The sequence below is a fragment of the Orbicella franksi genome, chromosome 11 (assembly GCF_964199315.1).
Source record: "Orbicella franksi chromosome 11, jaOrbFran1.1, whole genome shotgun sequence".
Lineage (NCBI taxonomy): Eukaryota > Metazoa > Cnidaria > Anthozoa > Scleractinia > Merulinidae > Orbicella > Orbicella franksi.
The window spans coordinates 27,697,729-27,704,516 of NC_138155.1; the positions used below are offsets into that span (position 1 = coordinate 27,697,729).

Consider the following 6,788-nt stretch of genomic DNA (forward strand, 5'->3'; position numbering starts at 1 on the left):
AATGATAAAAATAGGCAATTAATAATTATTTTATTTCAAGTAGACTTACCTTTCAAACGTTTTAACTGCCGGGTCTTTCCACTTCACGGATGTGTGCAACTGCAAAACATGTTGACGGCAGCGTTTCTGACGAAGTCGCAGGAAAAAAATTTTTCATGTCCTCCAGCAAATCCTGTAAACAAAGATATAGTTAGCGCACAGACTAAGATGATCAGGGAAAAAAGCATTTTGGAAACGTGGTAGTTTTATTTTGCACCACAGCAAAAATTGTCTCTTCAGTTTGCGCGGGAAGCTTGCTTGTCTTCATTTCCTGAATTACGAAGAGAACTTTTTTAAAATTTTTGTGCAGAATGATAAAAAAGCTATTAAATCATATGTTTTGTTTCAAGAATTACAGTGAAGTGATTCTTACCATTCAAAATGCGAGCGTCTTTTTCCACTGCGGTGTGCGGGCAACTGCAAAAGCGTAAATGTTTCTCATGTGCTCAAGGTAAATGTTTCCTCATTTCTCCTTGCAAATTTCTGTAAACAAAATTAAAATTAAATGAATTTGATAAAGAATACCCAATTTGTGCATAACAGGTCATCAATAGAACATTTTCACCTGTGCAAATTGAATTTGCTTTAGCATAAATTAAACCACGTGTTTCTTCCACAGAGTTCACCGGCTAAGAACAAGTCATTTTGTAGACACTTTGAAGCTTTCAACAGCAAAGGTACTCACCTGTTTACCTTTATTCGCTTCATTAATTTGAGAAATGTTACCTCCCTGGCTGTAGTTGGCGAAGAACGAAAAGTTACGAGCTTCTCTTAACGAAAATGTTTCGAGGGGAAAATGTTTGTCGAGAATGCAACTTGTGCAGATCGGCGCCTACTTCTTCCTGGTACCACGTGGGCTAATACTCTTCTCTGATTGGTTTGCTCCCTGGCACGGGCATTTCCATCTTACGTCATTGACTGTAACTTGGTAAACAACTATTGAATAAAACATTTTTGGAACTAATTTTGAAGTTTTGAGTACAAAACAGCGTTCCTTTAAGCAAAGTAACTACACGTTCTTTGACAACGCGCCATTTCTCTTACTTTAAGTGTTTTTAGCGACATTATTCAAGAGACGTGGAAGACCTGTCAATCAGAATGACGCTGACCCTCGTGGGTTAGTCCTGATTTCTGATTAGCTCCTTTCATTACACTGCTTTCAACTGGCTTTAAATGCTCTGACTTCAACGACACAAAGGGCGCTATCCATTCAACCCAACAATTCTGAAAATTTTGAAACGGAGACAAATGGTATGGGAATTTTCTGGGAAAGCAAGCTATTCAACCGAAAATTCCGGAAAAGTCAAATGAAACTAAAATTCCCGTTTAGAAATTTCCGAAAATTTTGGTATACCTCGCTTAGGTTGTCCTCTTTTCCTGGAGTTCCGGAAAATGCTGTTCCAGTCACCTCGGGAAATTTCCGGAAATGCAAACCGGAATTTTCCTGATTTTCCAGAGAAGAGGAAAACCTGCTAGGCAAATTTTTGACAATTTCTGACCGGGTATTTCCGGTGCATTTGAATTTCCCACCCGATTCTTTTGAATCGTGGAAATTCAACAATTTTTGGTTTTTCCGGAATCTTTCCCGGGAAATTTCCGTTTTCAGTTAAATTTTCTGCGATTTCTCAGCTATCAGTCATAATTTCAGCCCATTTTTCCGCAATCAGTAAATATTCCAAACTCGAATATCAGCTTTCAGTTTAAAAAAGCGTCATTTCTTCGGCAAAATTGTTTGTTTAATCAACATAACTTGTGTTCACACTAGGCCGAAACATGAATAGTCTGATCACGAATGAAACATGTTTTGTTATGACAATTGTTCACATCAGACAGTGCATTGCCCGAATCATGGTTGAAACATTATTCTGATCATGATCAGACCAAACACGTTCAAAATGGCGGATGGATGCGGAGAGGAGGCGAGTGCCCAAAAGAACCAAAATTGGGGCTATTATGAGGCCAAATGTCTAGTTGAAATATGGGCCGATGAAGAAATACAACGGCAATTATCGGCGATGGGTAGAAAGCAGAAGATCTCCTCAGGCGTCGTGTGCAAAACCGAGTCGTAAAATAATCAAGATAAACTGTGTCACTACGTTTTCCGAATGTATACATGTTTAGTTAAGGGATAGTTCTCACTATGAGCAGCAGTTAATGAATAAACCTTTATTTATTTTCCAATCCTGGCCTACTAATCCTCTTCGAAACAGATTTGTGACAGAGGGTCATTAGGAAGGTGGAGAGGGGTGTCTAAATAGAAAGGGTAATATTTAAGAAATAGGAAACATGTTCTCCGTGTTTCTATCGAGTTTTAGTATAAATCTACCTGCGTTCTATCGCGAATGCTGTTCTCTGATTGGCTACGCTACACACTATCTATTCTGTGATAGATAGTGAGTAGCGTAGCAGTATGCGCTTGTTAACAAAATGTCGGCCGCTTCTTGGCGTTTCCCAAGTGTCTGTGAAGAGGATTTAGATGCAGAATTTCCATTTAAACCTTTGAGGAGGCGACAGCCAGCTGGATAGAGGAAACATTTAGTACGTTAGTCTTCTTCGCGATGCTAACAAACTCGTACAATTTCAACGCATAGGCTTAAAAAGGTATCAGAATTTCTTTCAGGCCATCCTCTTTTTTTCTCCGTTTGGCGTCGTCCGACCGACCCAAATTTTTGGCATTTTCAAAAAAGAAAGTTAACGACGTAGTCAAACCATTGTTCACTTTAAATAATTCTTTTAGTCAGAAAAACGAGCAAAGTAACAGTATAGAGAAAAACGGCTGTCTAAAATTAGTCCCACGTTGTCTTAATTTTACAATAACATCAACCAAATTTTCCACCATATTGATTTTGGGTTCTTTTTTTTAGGTTTTTTTTTCAATCCGACCGACCGACCCAATGTCAGGAAACGCATTCGACGCTGAACGAAAATATAAGGGGATGGCCTCATCAGCACTTCACGCTGGACCTCCAGCTGTTTCAGAACACAAGGCTCCCTCTCTCCCTTTCAACAAATAGATACATTTTATAAAATAAAGCTGCTGAAACCCGGTTATTTCGAAACCCCACCATTTCAATGGCGGGTTGTACAAGACGTTTATTGAGCTAACATCGAAATGTCGGATTCAGTAAAGTTTTGTTTTGTTTTTTTTTTTTCATAACTTTATAACTTTTCTTCTATCGCAGATTTTTTTGTTTGGACGATTAACTCGCCATTGTAAAAATAAAGAGAAACAGACATTTTCTAGAGTCCATTACACACACCAGTTCAAAGAACGAGATGGGGTGGATATATTCATACTTTTTCGCTTATTTATCATTTTTTTTTTTTGTTCAGAAAGACAGACACCTTTTGCTTTTTTTGTAATGTTCTAGAGCACATGCTTCCCCAAAGTAATGTTTACACTTGGTAACAACCGGATTCTTAAATGATTCCCGGCAAATAAAACAGGCAAATGGAAGGTCATCGTCATTATCACTGTCTATTTCATATGCATGTGGATCTTGTTTGCTGTAGTTTCCTTCTTTCAGTTCATGCTCCAGCTGCCATCCATGCTTGTAATCACTGCGATCATGCAAAAAATTTGCAGCTATCTCCAAACCCGCAAAAACCAGTTTCCTTGTAGTCCTTGCATATGTCTGGTTGGTAATCCCACTGAATTGTTGCACGCAGATTAGCTGACAACCTGGTAGGTCCTTGTCTAAAAGCAAAGTGTAAAAAAATTAGAGATTCCTTCCAAAATCACAGATTTTCTTCAAAGTTTGGTCTCATACACTGAAACAAAAGTATTACACCGGTTGTCAAAATATCATGCGTGACCAAGCACAGCTTTCTCAAGTTACAGAACTATTGTCAAGTATCTAAGCAACAGCCTATTGGTATCTGGTCACTTTCCTTCATAGTCAACTTTAGACTTGAATTCATATATACATGATTTTAAATTCTTAGTGTAGATTTCTTACTGCTAAATTTTTTATAAATAATTAGTTGTAGTAAAAATGACCCCACAAGCTTGTTAGCTTTAAATCCCATCTACAGATACAGCCTAAAAAAAAATTCATTAAGTTTTGGGTGACAACTTTAGTTATTAGTTCAGTCGGTCGGTCAGTTGGTTGGTTGGCCAGTCAGTTAGTTAGTTAAGCCAGGTCCTCACTTGCAACACAGGCATAAGCACAAGCATAAGCATAAACATAAAATGCATATGCGCTAGTGGGAACAGGTGCAACGTAAGCATCAGCCTTCTGCCTATGCCTATCGCTGTTATGCCCAGTGAGGACAAGGTCAGCATAGGTATAAAGCACCCGCTGATTGGCTGAAAGTCTTTTGCTTATGCTAATGCTTATACTTATGCCAATCATGTCCCCTCTGGACATAACAGCAACATAAGCATAAGACAATTGCAAGGTTTTGATATTCTTATGCTTATGCTTATGCATATGTCCAACTGTACCCACTAGCGCATAAGCTTCTTTTATACTAATGAGTGAGGAACAGGCTTTAGTTATAACAAATATTTTTGCACCCAGGTATGTCCAATTGACCTTTTTCGCTTGGGTAGTTTGTTTTCCCATTACAGACCATGTGATATTCTCCACAGAATTGTTCTTTTATCCATCTTAAAATTATTTATTCATGTGCACATGACTATCTGAAAATTTGAAAGGAAGAATTCTCAAGAGCATCATCGCATGGTCTGAAATGGGGCAACAAACCACCCAGTCGAAAAAGGTCTATTCAGCTAAAGCCAAATTTCCAAACTGGATCATGTTTTTCATGTCGAAATTCGGTTTCACTGTGTTTGTTTGACTACATTCCAAGAAGAGAGGTAACAAACCTGACCCCTCCCCTGAATGTCTAGCCCACGGTATAGTTGACATAGTTCACCAGTTATAAATCAGTTACCTGACCATTCCACTAGCAGCATTTCCTTACGCATTTCCCTTTTTCTCCTAGAACGTCATGTAATTGTTTAATTCTTTATACTGCTTATCATCTTTCTCCATGTTTTTCAGCTCTTCGTTGGTTTACAAACTCTTTTCAAACAAAGCTTGTGCATCTCGATCGAACTCTGTATCAATCTCTACAGTTGCTGTTGCTCCGAGGTCTTCTGGACCAGCTCGCATAGCAAAACGCGTTGATTTAAATGAAGCGTCGAATTCATCCTCTTCTACTTTGTGTTTTGACTTGGAATCGATCGAATCCCTCTGTCTTCTGGAACAATGGGTTGGAAATGGACTTCTTTCCCTTCTTAATCACCGTTGTGACATCCTCATCTTCGCTGTCTGACTTTTCTACTTTTCTCTCACGAACATTTCTGTTCTTGTTTGCCTTCTTAAAGAAAGCGCAAGTACGCTTTTTGGACGAAATTTCTTCGTTCGTTTCTGCCGACTCATCTGCCATTTTGATTTCGTCAAATACTAGTGTCCAGTCTTTTTACGATGGTAGACGCTCTCCCCAGTATCCACTCGGTGTTAATCATCCGGGATTTCTCTTTGCGTCTGGCGTCTCGTTCAGCGTGTGTCTGTTGGTTTGGTTGTAATGGTTGTCTTCGCGTGTAATTGTGCTGTACTTCAGTCATTTTGTAAAGTTACCCATTTTATGTTTATGTTTTGTACTGTGACTGTGGGTGAGTTGTTAACTAGTGAAATCAAAATGTCGGTGTTATAGCTGTTTCTGTCTTTCCATGTCTAAATGTGTTGTTGTTTGTGTGTGTCATTCATACTTTATGTGATAGTTTTAGGATTTTACAAGATACACTTGTTCTTATTTGATCACGGCACTTAAAAGTGTTGTGAGATGACGAGAAATGAGACTAGAGCATCTGAGTGGTGCCATGATAGTTTCAGAACTATGTGGAAATGATGAAGTGGTTTGTCACAAGATTGTACCATGATTGGAATAAGCCTGATTTCTGATCCACCCTACGAGACCCTACGGAGGCGCAGTGGCACTCATGGTTAGTGTACTCGTCTCCAGATCGAGTGGTCCGGGTTCGAGCCCTGGCCGGGGACATTGTGTTGTGTTCTTGGGCAAGACACTTTACTCTCACAGTGCCTCACTCCACCCAAGTATATAAATGGGTACCGGCAAATATAATGCTGGGGTTAACCCTGTGATGGACTAGCATCCCATCCAGTCGGGAGTAGAAATACTCTTAGTTGCTTCACGCTACTGAAACTGGGATGTAAGCTCCAGCCTAGGTGGGCCACTTGGCTCATATGCAGACTTTACCTACAGGGCCCTACAACTGTACAAGAAAAAATAAGTGAAGCAAACTTATTTTTGCGCTTTTTTTTCCAATCACTCTTGGGGAGTAGAGATGGTGCAGTGGTGAGAGCACTCACCTCTCACCAATGTGGTCATGGTTCCATTCTGGCCTGGTGCCATATGTGGGTTGAGTTTGCTGTTGGTTCTCGCCTTGCTCCGAGGGTTTTTCTCTGGGTTCTCTGGTTTTCCTGCCTACAAAAAAAGAACATTCCAAATTTCCAATTTGAACAGGATAGAGTACCCATTTGAAAACCAGCTAAAGCTGATGTGTGGCGTCCTCTCTAAATATTGTAATTTATTTATATTTGTCCAGCCTGTCAAAGTGATAACCCTGAAGGAAAAAATAAATTTCCTTGCAGTTATTTGGACTAGACTCTTGCTGTTTTATAGAACTGGTGGTTGTAAAAGAGGGACTATAATATTTTTCAGCTAGGGGTAGAACCAAGTTAATGGGGTTGGGGAATTTTTCTGTCCAACTTCAGATT

At 39.4% G+C, this 6,788-nt stretch overlaps 1 pseudogene across 1 annotated transcript; it reads right to left on the reverse strand.

Annotated features, from left to right (window-relative positions):
• Positions 1-458: 458 nt before the first annotated feature.
• Positions 459-5,677, reverse strand: LOC145502990 (E3 ubiquitin-protein ligase RNF113A-like; annotated as a pseudogene). The gene is made up of 2 exons (XR_014051409.1): positions 4,939-5,677; positions 459-3,736 (listed from the first exon to the last, which is right to left on the reverse strand). The product of XR_014051409.1 is annotated as an E3 ubiquitin-protein ligase RNF113A-like (transcript).
• Positions 5,678-6,788: the final 1,111 nt, after the last annotated feature.